General features: G+C 44.6%; 1 protein-coding gene and 1 pseudogene across 1 annotated transcript in view; one reads left to right on the top strand and one right to left on the bottom strand.

Moving 5' to 3' along the window:
* Positions 1 to 14837, top strand: part of CCDC3 (coiled-coil domain containing 3) — a 126835-nt gene that overhangs the window by 25616 nt on the left and 86382 nt on the right. The window lies entirely within an intron of this gene.
* Positions 8059 to 10978, bottom strand: LOC118672187 (annotated as a pseudogene).

The following is a 14837-nucleotide window of genomic DNA, read 5'->3' as shown; positions in this document are numbered from 1 at the left end:
TGGTGAATAAGCTACTTTGAACATTCATGTATAGGTTTTTGTATGGACTTAAGTTTTCATTTCTCTGCAGTAAAATGCCCAAGGTTGTCATTATTAGGTCATATAGTAAATCAATTTTTTCATTTTAAAAGAAACTTCCAAACTATTTTCCAAAGTGGCTGGGTCATTTATATTTCCACCAACAACGTGAGATCCAGTTTTTGCATTGTTGCCAGCATTTGCTATTATCACTTTTTTTAGCCATTCTGATAGGTATGTAATACTATCTCACCATGATTTTAAATCTTTTTTTTTCATTGAGATATAATTCACACACTGTAAGACTCACCCTTTTAAAGTGTACAATTAAGTACACTTTGTTCACTGGTATGTGCAACCATCATCATTTATTTCCAAAGCATTTTCATCCCTCTAAAAAGAAACCCAGAACCCATTACCAGTTACTCCCAATTCTGCCCTCTTCCCAGGCCCTGTCTGCCACTCACCTTCTGTCTCTAGGGATTTGCCAATTTTGGACATTTTATATAAATGAAATCTAATCTAATAAAAGAGAAACATGCAAATTGACTGCACCTCCGCTATGCCCAAAGCCACGCCCACCAGCCAATCAGAGCGACTATATGCAAATTAACACAACCAAGATGGCGGCCTGTGGCCATGGAGATGGAGCAAGCAGGATGCTTGGTTGCCTTGGCAATGGAGGAAGCCAAGCTTCCCGCCTGCCCTGGCTGCCTGTGGCCTCCGCTCAAGGCAACAAAGTTTCAATTATAGAAGATAAATAAATCCTAGATACCTGTTTCCAGCCAGCCTCCACTGGGAGCTTGGGTGGCTGGGTCGGTGGCCAGCCTGCAAACAGCCATCACCCCCTCACCCAGGATGGCCACACCCTCATGGGGTGAGGGTCCCCGCTTGGGGGCTTGGTCAGCCTGCAAACAGCCATCAGCCCCTCACCCAGACTGGCCAGGCACCCCAGCAGGACTCCCCACCCTGAAGAGGGTGTGGCCAGCCTGAAAATGGCCCTCAGCCCCTCACGCAGGCTGGCAAGGCACCCCAGGGGAGACCCCTACCCTGAAGGGGCTGTGGCCAGCTTGCAAACAGCCATCAGCCCCTCACCCAGACTGGCCAGGCACCCCAGCAGGGACCCCCACCCTGAAGGCTGTGGCCAGCCTGAAAACGGCCCTCAGTCCCTCACCCAGGCTGGCCAGGCACCCCAGAAAAACCCCCACCCTGATCTGGGACACCCTTCAAGGCAAACCAGCCAGCCCCACCCATGTACCAGGCCTCTATTCTATATAATAAAAGGGTAATATGCAAATTGACCCTAACAGCAGAAAGACTGGGAATGACTGGTCGCTATGACACACACTGACCACCAGGGGGCAGACGCTCAATGCAGAAGCTGCTCCCTGGTGGTCAATGCACTCCCACAGGGGGAGCTCTGCTCAGCCACAAGCCAGGCTGATGGCTGCCAGTACAGCAGTGGTGGTGGGACCCTCTCCCACCTCCTCAGCAGTGCTAAGGATGTCCAACTGCAGCTTAGGCCTGCTCCCCACTGGCAAGTAGACATCCCCCGAGGGCACCTAGGCTGCCAGAGGGATGTCTGACTGCCAGCTTAGGCCCAATCTCCCGGGGAGTGGGCCTAAGCCAGCAGGTGTTCATCCCACGAGGGGTCCTAGACTGCGAGAGGGCACAGGCCGGGCTGAGGGACCCCGCCTCCCGAGTGCACAAATTTTTGTGCACTGGGCCTCTAGTCTTATAATATGTGGCCTTTTGTGTTTGGCTACTTTCACCTAATGTTTTCAAGGTTCATCTCTGTTGTAATATTTTACTGTATAGGTGTACCACATTTTGCTTATTCATTCATTAGTTGATGGACACTAAGTTGTTTTCACTTTTGCCTATTATGAATAATGCTGCTGTGAATATTTATGTGTAAGTTTTTATGTTGATAGATATTTTCATCTCTCTTTGGTATATACCTAGGAGTAGAATTGCTGGATAATATGGTAACTCTATGTTTAGCCTTTTGAGAAATTGCCAAACTGTTTTTCAAAGCAGCTGCACCATTTCCCTTCCCCACCAGCAATGTATGAGGATTCTAATTTCTTCACATCTTGTCCACCATTTGTTATTTTCTGTCTTACTGAATCAAGCATCCTAGTGGGAATGAAGTAGTATCTCATTGTGGTTTTGATTTGCATTTACTAAATGACTGGTAATGTTGAGCACCTTCTCATGTGCTTACTAGTTGTTTGTATATCTTCTTCCGAGAAATGTCTCTTCAAGTCCTTTGCCCAGTTTTTTTTTTTTACATTTTTTAAAATTGATTTTAGAGAGAGAGAAAGGGAGAGAGAGAGAGAGAGAAATATCGATATGAGAGATATCGATTAGCTGCCTCCTGCATGCCTCCTACAAGGTGTCAAGCCCACAACTTGGGCATGTGATCTGATGGGGAATCAAACCAGCAACCTTTTGGTGCATGGGACAACACCCAACCAACTGAGCAACACAGGCCAGGGCTAATTGTGTTACTTTTTATTATTTCTTTTTTCTTCTTCTTCTTATTTCTTAGTGTTTTCATGTGGACATGGAGGCTAAATGTGTTGACTGTCCTTACAGAGGCTTTACAAAGGGACATGAATTCCTTACATATCTTGGACACTAGACCCTTATCAGATATATGATTTACAATCATGTCCTCCCATTCGTTGGAGCATGGTTACCATCTGCGTTGCCTTTTCAGTGAAATGTCTCTTCATGTCTTTGGCCATGTTTGTCATCTCTTTTCACTAGAGCTATGGCTGTAGACATTTTCCTTTATAGTATAAGTGAAAAGTCTTCAAACTCTTCTTTGCAGCAGCACTAGGAAGGAGCAGACACAACTGTTAAGCTACTCACAGCTATAGATATTTTCTCATTGTGATAAAACAATATAACATGAAATCTACCCTCTTCACAAATTTTTAAGTATATACTACAGTGTTGTTTACTACATGCAACTATACAGCAGATTTCCAGAACTTTTTCATTTTGCATGACTGAAACTCTGGACCCATTCAACAGCAATTCCCCATCCTGCCCCTTCCCAGTCTCTGCCAACCACCATGCTACTTTTTGCTTCTATGAGTTTGACTACTTTAGAGACCTCATATAAGTGGAATCATTTAGTGTTTTTCCTCCTGCGACTTCCTTATTTCACTTAGCATGAAGTCTTCAAAGGTTCACTCACGTTGTAATATGTGACCATAGCTGTAGATTTGATCCATGCTAGCCAAATCTCATTTTTAATAATCTCATTTTGATAATCACATGATCTCACCACAATTCAGTTTCTCCATCAGCAAAATGGATTACAGTAGGTCCTTATGGTATGGAACTTTGAGGGTAATCAAACTCAGAGCTTTGTAAATCATTGGTACTCAGGTTCTGCAGATAGCCTCCTGTATTCCGTCAGGTATAGCTCCTGTGCCCAAAAGTCAGAAGTCAGCAGGAGAAAGTTCTCACTCTGGTTTGTTGAAGAGACTTCACTAAGTATCCTTTTTCTTCCTTAATTTTGTTTATTTTCTTGCATAATAATGTTCAGTCCTGAAGCCTTTCTAGAGCACTTCAGTTCATAAACACTGAGATGGCGAGGGAGGAAATCAAAATGAAGTATGGTCCTCCCTGAGAGGTCTTCTATGATCCCAAAGAGGATAGTCCTCCAGCCTCCACCTGGCCTCATGAGGCTCCCCGGTTCTTAGAGTTACTATGGAGACGTGCTTCAGTATTAAAAGGAAATTAAACAAAGCAATCTGAGAGTCTTTCCGGCTAGAAAATAAAAGTTCTCACTTTTGTTCCTGAAGTCTGTGGTTGCTTTCTTCATTAAATTCTTTTTTAGTGTTTCATTGTCCCCAGGTAGACTTGGAGGTTGAATGTGTTGTCCTTGCAGAGGCTTTGCAGAGGGACATAGAGGTGTGTAAGATCTCTGGCCATTAAGCTGTGGTTTTAAATATGAAACGATGATCATTATCTCCTTTCTCTCTTGGAAGCAGAACATCTGTCACCATCCGAGCTCTCTCTGTGGACATCCTAGCTCATGCAAACTTCTCTTGGGAAGGGGAAAAGTGAATTTGCCTTTATGCTTTCTTCTTCTCCACACTCCTCCACCTTTCTGTAGGCCCTACACTTTTGCATCATCCTGTCCCTTTGCCCAACAGCTTCAGCTCTCACCTTTCTCAGCCTGCACTGTGGTTTTGCAGATAAGCAAGGACTTATCTGGGCCCTGATCACAGTGGCTACATCAAGCACTGCCTGTGTATCCTGGGCAGAGGAGATCTCCCCTGTCTCCCCCACACTGCTCTGGCTCTCACTGGACAGACCCTCAGGGATGCTGTCAAGCATCAGTTCCCTCTGGCTGGTTCTCATCTTTCTTTTATTTAAATCAGTTGTGACATCTGGCAGAATCATGCTTCCCCCCAGGGCCTGGGCAACCCCAGATGCTGCCAGCATGTTCCAAGGTCATTGTCTTCAGAGTGCACACAAGGCCATTCCATTTACTTTGTACAGACACAGGATGAAGAAGGGCTGGGGGGAGCTGGGAAGTCAACTAGTTCAACCCCTTAATGCCACATCACAAAATGATTTTACAGGAAAACAAAAACTCCACAACTACAGTTGTTAGTGGTTAGCGTGTGGCCTGGTGCTGCTGTGTTGACTTTAAATAATCATAATTGCAATCATAAGACTATTTAAAAATGTTAGTAGAAACCAGCATAGGGTTCCAAAAGTGTCCAATCCTTTGTTATAGCTTTATAGTAGCAAAACTGTCATACTGAAAGTCAGAGGAAGTGGACCGACACATACGTACCTATAGCTGCATGCTGACATAAAAGGGAAGGGAAGGGCATTCTTGCACGGTACCAGATGGCAACACTGTAGGTGCTTTCTTTGTTATTTCTATTTATTTGATCTGAGAAGAGGGTCCTTTTCCATTTCCTTATTCTGTGACTGCAGAGAAGTGTCTATTTCTGTTTTCTGGGAAATGGTTGTAGCTGTGTTTGGAGACCAGGGTGGTCTCTCTGTGCTGTCTGTCTGTCTGTCTTTCTGTCTTGTTTTCCTTTCTGGGTTCTCCCAGCAGACCCCAGGTTGCCACCTGCCTGATGCCTCCTGCCTGTCTCTTTCTCAGTCCCCCATTCTCCAGGCCGCACATATTTCGTTTCCTGACCTGTGCCATGTAACCATCCCCAAGACTGCTAGACAGTTGAAGTTGATCCCAAGGAATAATTCAGGTTAAAATGGTAAAGAGTAGCCTTGGCATTATTTATTACCATTCCATAAACATTTGCATTTTAAAGCTTTTGATCCCTTAAGTAAAAAAAAAAAAGTGAGTGCAACAGGCCATTCAAGAAAATAGCTTTTCTTTTCTGGATGATGCATCGAATCACTCAAGCTGTATAGTAGGCAGCATCCATATTCCATCCATGCACAAGCCCAGGCCAGTCCCTTCCTCTGTCCTGTTGTCTAAGAAAGGCTATACCCACATTTACTCCAGGTGTTTCATGAGTATTTATATATTCTTAATTAGGTCATCATAAGCTACTAGTGAAAAGGCATCAAAAATCCAATTCTTTTCACAATCAATAGGAACTTAATATGTGCTTATCAAAGATGAAATATTACTATGGCTGAAGGAGTCAGCAATACCAGGTGTACCGGTTGATAATGCGGATTTTTTTCAATAGATGGAGTTGCACATGTTCATATATATGCGATTTGATATGTATGCTATTTTGTTGTATTGACAGCCAGCTTCAAAACTTCATATGTCAAATTTGCTGAAGGTGTTAACATCATAGATATTTTTACCTTTAAAAATGTCGAATTTCATGCCAAAAAAAGAACATTTATGGGAGGTTTTAATTCATTATTTTATGTTGAAGAAAAGTGCTGCTGAAAGTTATCATATAACTTCGGGAAGCTTATGATGAACATGCTCCATCTCAAGATACTTGTGAACGCTGGTTTAAATGCTTTAAAAGTGATGATTTCAATGTGAAAGACAAACAACGGCCAGATCAACAGAAAAAGTTTGAAGACCAACAATTACAAGCATTATTGGATGAAGATGCGTGTCAAACTCAGAAACAATTCGCAGAAAGATTAAATGTTGCTCAGCAAACAATTTCCGATCGTTTACAAGCAATGGGAAAGATTTTAAAGGAAGGAAAATGGATGCCACATCAACTGAATGAGAAACAAATGGAAAACCGAAAAGTCATCAGTAAAATGTTGCTTCAAAGGCTTGAAAGAAAGTCTTTTTTGCATTGAACTGTGACTGGCGATGAAAAGTGGGTTTATTTTGAAAATCCCAAACACACAAAATCATGGGTTGATCCAGGTCAACCATTTACATCAACTGCAAGGCCAAATTGCTTCAGAAGGAAAATGCTCTGCGTTTGGTGGGATCAGGGAGGTGTGTGTATTACGAGCTTCTAAAACCAGGTGAAACCATTAATATTGATCGCTACCGACAACAAATAATCATTTTGAACCACACTTTGATCATAAAATGACCAGAATGTTCCAGAAGACACGGCAAAGTAATTTTGCTTCATGATAATGCACCATCACACACTTCAAAACCAGTTAAAGACACGTTAAAAGATCTTGCCTGGGAAGTATTAACCCACCCGCCGTATTCACCAGACCTTGCTCCTTCAGATTAGCACTTGTTCCGATGGCACACCCACTTTCTGAGCAGCACTTCAAAACATACAAAGAAGTGGAAAATTGGGTCTCTGAATGGTTTGCCTCAAAACAAGAAAAGTTCTATTGGGATGCTATCCACTAATTACCTGAAAGTTGGGGGAAATGTGTAGCTAGCGATGGACATTACTTTGAATAAAGCACTTTTGATGTTTCTCTTGATATTATTGTGTTTTCTTGGATTACAAAATCCGCATTATTAACCGGTACACCTCTTAAGTCTTTCCTAGTGTTTGAGAACTGCTTATAAAGCCTTATTGGAAAGGCCCTCTGAAGGCTTGGTTTTTGTGTTAGAAAAAACACTAATTAGTTGAAACCCTCCAGTGAAGGTCATTGCTTTTCCCTCTAGCCAATTCACGTTGCAAATATGTTCCTCTCAGGGCCGGGATTTTATGCTTACTGGGGAGACCTGTCCCCGAAATTAGCGTCAGTGCTCTCATTGTCAGCACTGTGCTCAGCTACTCGCTCTCTGGGGCGTGGATTTGCTCTCTTCCCTTGAGAAGCTTTATGGACCCTGGTATCGCCAGGCACTTATGGATGCCAAGAAGAAACGTAGAAGGCACTGCTTACCTTCTGGTGGACACTTAGAAGAGGAGGGTACCACTGGATCGGAGCCCCCCCTGCAGTTGAATCCTAGTACTCCTCCTCCGAACGAATTCTGTGACACTCGGCAAGTCATTCACCTCCTCTGAGCCTCCACTTTTTCTATAAAACTGAGGTATTTCACAGGATTATTTTGAGATTTAAAGACATATTCATGCAAAGAGCTTGGCACAGAGTACGGAGTGGCCAGCTGGTGAATGGGACCTCTATAATTTGGTAAAGTCCCAAATGCATTTTGCATTTGCAGCCATTAAATTGCCATCTCAGAATGGTGTGTGTGGGGGTAGTCTTTCAGATCAAGAAATTTGGGCTTCCAGGTGTACATCTCTTTATTGTTTTAAACTGAAAATGTACTTTATTTATTTACAACATTTTGTAAACATACTGTGCATTTTTAATTCAATAATAATTTTTCTATGGATTTATAGCAAACTCTATATAAAGTTAGTAAATTAATACAAGAGTGAAGATGAATAGAGTAGAATAATTCCTGAAAATGTTAAATTATAGCACTCAATACAAAGACAGGTAACTATCTGTACCATAAATATTTACATACCACAAAAATTTTATTTATCATTTTAAATATGCTATAAAACACATTTACAAAAAAGCATCAACATTAATTTTATTATAAACCAATGAATTACTCAGAGGAATATTTATTAAAACTTACTAAAAATCAGTAAATACTGCACCTGAGTTAAAAACTTATAAGCAAACAAAGCTATTGTTTATAAGGGCCAAAAAGTAAAGGAAACGCCTGGGAATACCGGGTGCTGTAGGCAAAAAAAAGTAAAGGAAAGGGCAGACAACACTTTCTGAAGACTGTCTACTCCTTGGTATTTTGAACAGCTTCCATAAATGTGACTCAGCAACCTCTTGGACGCTTCTATAGCTCAGGGCTACAGCTAAATCCATAGAATTATATCCAGTGTCGGTTTCATTTGTTGGGTCAGCTTCATTTTCTAAAAACATTTTTACACATTTCACATGATTTCCATGTACAGCACAAAGCAAAGGTGAGCCTACAAAAGTATTCATCAATGCCACAATCAAGCAGCACTTTGACAATATCTATGTAGCCGTTAGTACAGGCCAGGGACAGTGTAGTCTCTCGACCTTTTCCTAGAAGCTGGGGATCAGCACCCTTCTGAAATAGAAACTCTACCACAGCTATTTGCCTGTGTACTCCAGCCCACGTCAGAGGAGTAAATCTGTCTTCATCCGTGTGATTGACATCATTTTCTTGTTCCATACAAGTGGCAAGTAGAGCATCTCTCACTGAGCAGCCAACTGTTGGACAGATAAAGAATTGCTAACAGAGGTGTGGTTGAGACCTCATTTCCTCTGTGTCTACTGGTTAGAGTAATTGACTGTTTTGTGGGTGAGAATGCTTTGTTGTAGAGGGACTGTAGACATGCCTTCCTTGGATTCCTGGAGGAGATGTATGGATATTGCATTCAGCTTTAAATAGGACGGAAGCCACCTCCAGGTCAGAGTTTACTTGCTCTTGAATATTTTCACTATCCTTTTCATAAGGACTTCACAGATCAAGAACACATGTTCATATCAGATCAGTGAGGCAATATGAATTTCATTCCATGACAACACCCTGAGCTGATGCTTCTGCATTTGACTCCAGCTGATGTCCTATTTTAATGCCAGTTGGACTATAACTGTTGGGACACTCTTCCATTATCAGCTGGGCTCCATGTCCAGATTTGCTGATGTAGCATGCTTTCAACTGTAGTTTCAGTAATGTAAACATTTCTTCATAAGTTTCCCTTGGTTTTATAACAGTGGTATCCAGTGTATTCTTGGAGTTTGGATATTAAGAAATATCCGCAGCGGGCAGTCATGAGGCAGCAGGCGAAGGCCCACCCGGTGGGAGCGCAGGGCCTCACAACCACCTTCCATAGCCAACAGCAAGCGAGCAGGATCTTTTCCATTTGGGGTCACCAATTCACTGTAGATACTCAAGTCCCAGCTTGTTTTGATTGTGATGTCACTTCCGGTTTCTTCTTTTGTTTATGGACAAAAAGCATTCCACATCCTTGTTGCGGCAGCCAAGAGGATCTCCAGGTCCTTTCCACCACTGCGCTTTGCTTTGCGGTGCTTACTGCCCGGGTACTACAGAGACACAGTCATTTCTGTGGACCACTGAGTCACTGGGCAAGGCCCAAGTCACGCCCCCAGGTCACATCTCCTCCTCCCCATCTAGGTGGTCTCATTTCAACTCATTGGAACCTGGGGAAATTAAATTTTGCACCTGAAAATTTGGATTCGGTTAACCATATCACCCTTGTAACATGATTAAAAGATGATAAGAATGAAATGCTTTGAGGCCTTCCTATAAGAATTTCTGGCTAAATGCACAATGTCCATTTCTTCTGTCAACTGTCAGGGGGCACCCCTTCTTACCAGAGTGTGCTGGTAAGAAGACTGTTAGTAGGACTTGTCCACATGATGCCTGGCAGGTGGGCACCTGCCTGTTCTGAGCGCTCTGCTGCAGGCCTGGCCATCACAAAAGGAGGCGTGTGAGTCCCAGGACCATTGGAGGAGTGGCTCAGTATTGATTTGCCCATCATTCCTCTAGTTGAAAAACAACCAGGGTGAACTGATTTGGTGGATTTGTTTTCTCTTTAAGCCTTTCTCTTCAAAGGCTGCTGAAACCCATCATGTTCTTGCTCCCTGATAAGGCTCAACTAATGCCCAGTAGGTGGAGTTGGGGCTGAGCAGAACATGGGAAGGTTCTTGTCTATTCAGAACTTGGGCTGGGGCTTGGTGCAAAATGAACCTTGGTTGTTTCCATTGGTGGGTGTGGGAGGCCTAGAATAAGCATGCGTGGTGGGGATAGGTGGTGCGGGGTGCGGGGGCAGTAAACACCTTCCTCACTGAGCCCTCTGAGGTGATATGGGCAGAAAACTGGAAGACCCTGAATGGAAGACATTTATGAGGGGATTGGCCTCTGCTTTCTGCTGGGTCAGTGGCCTGGGGAGAGAGTGTGAATGGTGAGATCAAAGCCCACAGCACCCAAAACAATTTAAACCTTAGGATGGGACCCATCAGAGAAGCCCACAAATGACTAGAGCAGAATCAGGCATAGACTTGACTCCTGACCTTACCAGCTGTTTGACCACTGGGAATCCCTTAACAGGGGAGTCTCAGACTCTTCATTTGTCATGGGACATACAAGGAAGACATGAAAATACTTACCTGGAAGGGTTGAGGATTTTATGAAACAATGTATATAAGACACCAGATATTACAAGTCTGTGCTAAGGAGATAAAGATCTGGTCATCAAATCTTCATCCCTGGGTAGGATTTCAGGATCTGGTTGTGCCATATGCTATGCAGTAAGACCCATCCAAGAGGCTGAAGGACCAGAGGCTCACAGAAAGCCCTCCAATTAGACAGTGATCTAGGATGATGGACACTTACCTTGTTGCTCAGGGAGGTGGGTGCCTCTGCTGGTGGGCCAGCACCACAGGGTGCCCATACCCTCAGGGCCAAGTTGTCTTCTTCCTTGATACTCTGACAAACGCTCTCAATAGCAGGTTGCCAGGCTCCCATTTTGTCATATGGAATGGCATTTCCCAGACAAGTTGGCCTTTTCTTCTTGGCCATTCAGAGTGATAGCTGTGTCTTGGAGGCCCTGGGGACATTTTTCAATACTGGCTGTGGGATCAGTTTCCTAATCTAAAAAATGAGGTAATAATAGAACCTACTTCATAAGGTTGTTGGGAGGGTTGAATGTATTAACTCATGTTAATTGCTTAATGTACTTATAGTAAAGGCTCAGTAAATACTGGCTGTAATGTTATTACTATGATTATTCTTTCTTCTACTTTCTTCTCCCCCCTACAAATCTATCCTTTCCTTCCATCTCATACCTTTGATTTGGGTTCCAAAATGTTTCCAGGAAGAGCAGGGGTTTGCTGGGACTGTCATGTGGAAGCTATGTTCATCCTGTCCTCATCTCCCACCTGCCCACCTCTGTTTTGACCCACTGAGCCAGCCCACTTTTCTTCCTATGTGCCTGGCAGCAGTCAGGTCTTGCTCTCTGTGAGGTTGGTCCCTACCATTGCAGGAGCTGGCAAGAGAATGTCCTTGTCTGACCTTGAGGATTGGGCCTTGGGGGCAAAGGGGAGATGAGCAGAGTCTTGGGTCAGGTGTGCACGGGGTTTCTCTGGGACAGCAGCGAGAACTCTCATAAAACACTACCAATTCCTTTTATGGGATTTAGGGTGGAGATCCTACCACTAGGAAAAACTAGGCCTCTTGACCCTGACTATCTCATTTGCCCTTCCTTTTCCCCCCAAATATGGGAGTGTCCTGGTGGCCTGGGGGTACACACAGCTTGAGTATTCCTGACTCTGAGCTTAGCTTCTGGCTCCTCTATGGCTCATATGGAGTTCACGGTCCTGCTCCACACCCTTGGCTTCCAGTAGCGCTTGTTCCCGCCGGGCCCTAAGGCCCTGTCCCCTCTCTCTCCCTCTTCTGTGCCATCTGAAGGATGTGATGAGGTGGAGGTTAGGTGAATACAATGGCCACATGCAAGATTTCCCAATTCCGTATAGTTGAAATCACTACACTGTAACAAACCTACCATCAGTAGCTCCATCCCCTCAGCCAGTGGAGATACTGTAAAAACACACTAGGAGAGGAAAACAGGAGGAGAAAAATGTGGCCAGTCCCTGCCAGTGGGACAGTCATTTTGGCAGCAGTGGAACTAACCTCTGGCCTTTGCTCAACTGTCCTATCCTTGTGCTCTGTTGATGAAGCCCCTCGTGGAACCGCCAACCACCAATGGCTTGGCCAGCTCCAGAAAACAGCCCGTCTCACAAATGGAAACTCTAGACAGGAAGTTTGGAAACCTTGCCCTGATTTCTGCATGGGATGAGATTTTTTTCACTATACCCAGCAGGTCTTTCCTATCAATATATTTCATTTTGGTGGCTTAGGGACTTCAGATTTGGGACACTCTGTTCACCGCCCCTTATTTCCCACTATTGTAAAGCTATTGACCATGCTGTTACCATATTTGACCTTTCTGGAATGCTGCCTAGTTCTTGGGTGCTTTCATTTCTCTTCTCTTTTGACCTTCATACCCACAGATGTCACGACAGATGAGTACGTGGAGGTACGACCCACTCAAGGTCACAGAGGTTGTTAGCAGCTAAAGAAAAATAACTCAGGTCCCCTAATGTCTGGCCTGGTTCACTCATACTACTTGGAGAAAAGCTGGGGTCATGTGCAAGGAGCCTTGGGGATATGAGACCTGAGTCAGGTTTACCTGGAAGCCCAAAGACCAGAAATATCTCGATTTATTGTGCTTTGCAGATACTGTATTTTTACAGATCGAAGGCACAACCCTCCACCAGCAAAAAGATTACAACTCCCTTTATTGCAGTATCTGCTTTATTGCAGCATCTGCTTTATTACAATGGTCTGGAACAGAACCCACAACATCTCCAAGGTGTGTCTGTACAGTAGAGGTTGGGTAAGGTACAGTGCATGAGAGACATATACCTTCTCATTGAGATGGAGGCAGCAACAGCTTTTTGGTGGTAAAGCCCACCATATAATTGCTGCTTTTGACCATTCTGGAGACTTCCATATTGCAAGAGCATAGTTGGCCCCCCTTACCTTTTCCTGCACGGACAGTGCTTGTGCAGACAGGCAAGAGTCGGTGGCATTCCCCAAAGACACTCCTTCAGGACTCAGGAAAGAGGCCAGGCCGTGTGCTGCTGCCTGTTTCCCTGTTTTTTCCTGTTGCTCAGAAATCGCTCAGGAATGGTCTCAGGAGAGTCCTTGGCTGGTCTCTGTGGAGCACCCTCCCTTCAGCCATGCAGCTCACCCTATGGGTTGGACTGCTGTAGTGGGCTCCATACCAGGACTCAGGGCTGGGGCAGGGCTTGCACTGTGTTATGATGTTCTGTCTCTTGCTTCCCTAAGGGCAGATCTCATCTGTTCTCCTTTCCCTGATGATCCTTCAGACTGTTTATTAACAAAAGAGACCTCATGTCTTTAAGAGAGGGCTTTGCTCTCTCTGTCTCCCCCTGGCCCCTCGCAGAGCACCTGGCACAGAGTAAGGGCTCTCTAAATGGTAGCTCAATAAATCACAGCCCATTGTTCTTATGATCTCCCTTATTCCTTGGAACTCCAAAAGCAAGGGGATGATGTCCCCATTTTATAGACGAGGAACCAGGTTTGGAAAAGCCTGCCTAGTCACACAGTCAGTGAGTTGGTGTGAACCCAGGCTTATCTATATCCCCAGTTGGGTTCTTTCTGCTATACCAGCCTATACCCCTGCTGCCATGTTCACTCCAAGTCAAGCTGATTTCTGGGATTCCTCATTTTAAAAGAGTCTGGAATGTGACTTGGGGTCTAAGTAGCTATGGGACATGGCAAGAACTACGAAGGTATCAGAGCTCCAGCTTAGAATGGGACATGGCTTAGGGTAGGGAGTCAGGTCCAGCAGAAAAACAAGGCAGAAGCCAACTGTGTGGCCTGTACCTGTAGCAGAGATTGGGGGGACTTGCCTCTGGCCAGCTTTAGAAATTGGGGGTGAGGTGTAAATGAAGCCCAAGTACACTATGCATTCTTAGAGTCTAAGCCTACTTGGCTGTAAGCACTATGACAAAAATAAAACAACAAAAGCAAAGCAGCATCACAAGTGAAGTTGGGGAGAGGGGTTGCATTCAAGGCTTTGGGGAGGAACCATGAGTGTGGATGGGTTTTTGGATGGTGTGAGGTGACAGTTTGATGGTGAAGATTGCTGTACTGCAGACAATGGGGGTGAGAAGTGGGGAGATAACACTTCCAGCCTGGGAGGTGATGGTTGCAGCTGTGAGCGGGAATGAGTCCTTCTTGGAGGAGGCAGGAGAGAACCAGCCTTAGGGGTTTGACTGCAGTGGGTGGAAGGAGGGACAAGACTCAGCCATGGGAAACGGTGGGAGAGCAGGAGACTGGAGGGTGGTGGGACGCACGTGCAGAGACAGCCAGGAGGGAGAGAGCAGCAGTGCCAAGAGCTGAATGAAATTCAAGGTGCGGAAAGGACACTGGATTTGGGAAGGAAGAAGTCATTGAGGACCCCAGGGAGCTGTGTCCTACTTTTCCACATCCCCACCTACAATTGCACAGTGAAAAGTTGTGCTCTGAGGGAGGGATCTGAGGTCCCCAGGGAGTAACTTGTGTCCACTGTGCAGGACCAGTTAAGGCAAGAAGATGTCCTGGTTCATTTTAGAAAAGATACCAGCCACTGTGTTTTCTGCCCAGGCCTTGGTTCAGTTGACCACAATGGTCCCTTTCCTGCCCATTTCAGTAACTTAAGAGTTTACTCTAACACAAAAAATGAAAATAATCTACCAGGCCCCAGGGACAAGGAAGGTGGCAGGCATCTGAAGTCAGCAGATGGCTTGGAGTCTGATTCCACGTGTTGACAGTCAAGGACTCTTCTTCTTTTTTTAAAAAATATGTTTTT

Source organism: Myotis myotis, unplaced genomic scaffold (assembly GCF_014108235.1).
Source record: "Myotis myotis isolate mMyoMyo1 unplaced genomic scaffold, mMyoMyo1.p scaffold_m19_p_1, whole genome shotgun sequence".
NCBI lineage: Eukaryota > Metazoa > Chordata > Mammalia > Chiroptera > Vespertilionidae > Myotis > Myotis myotis.
The sequence above is the reverse complement of the archived record's forward strand: the minus strand, read 5'-3'. Positions and strand labels throughout refer to the sequence as shown.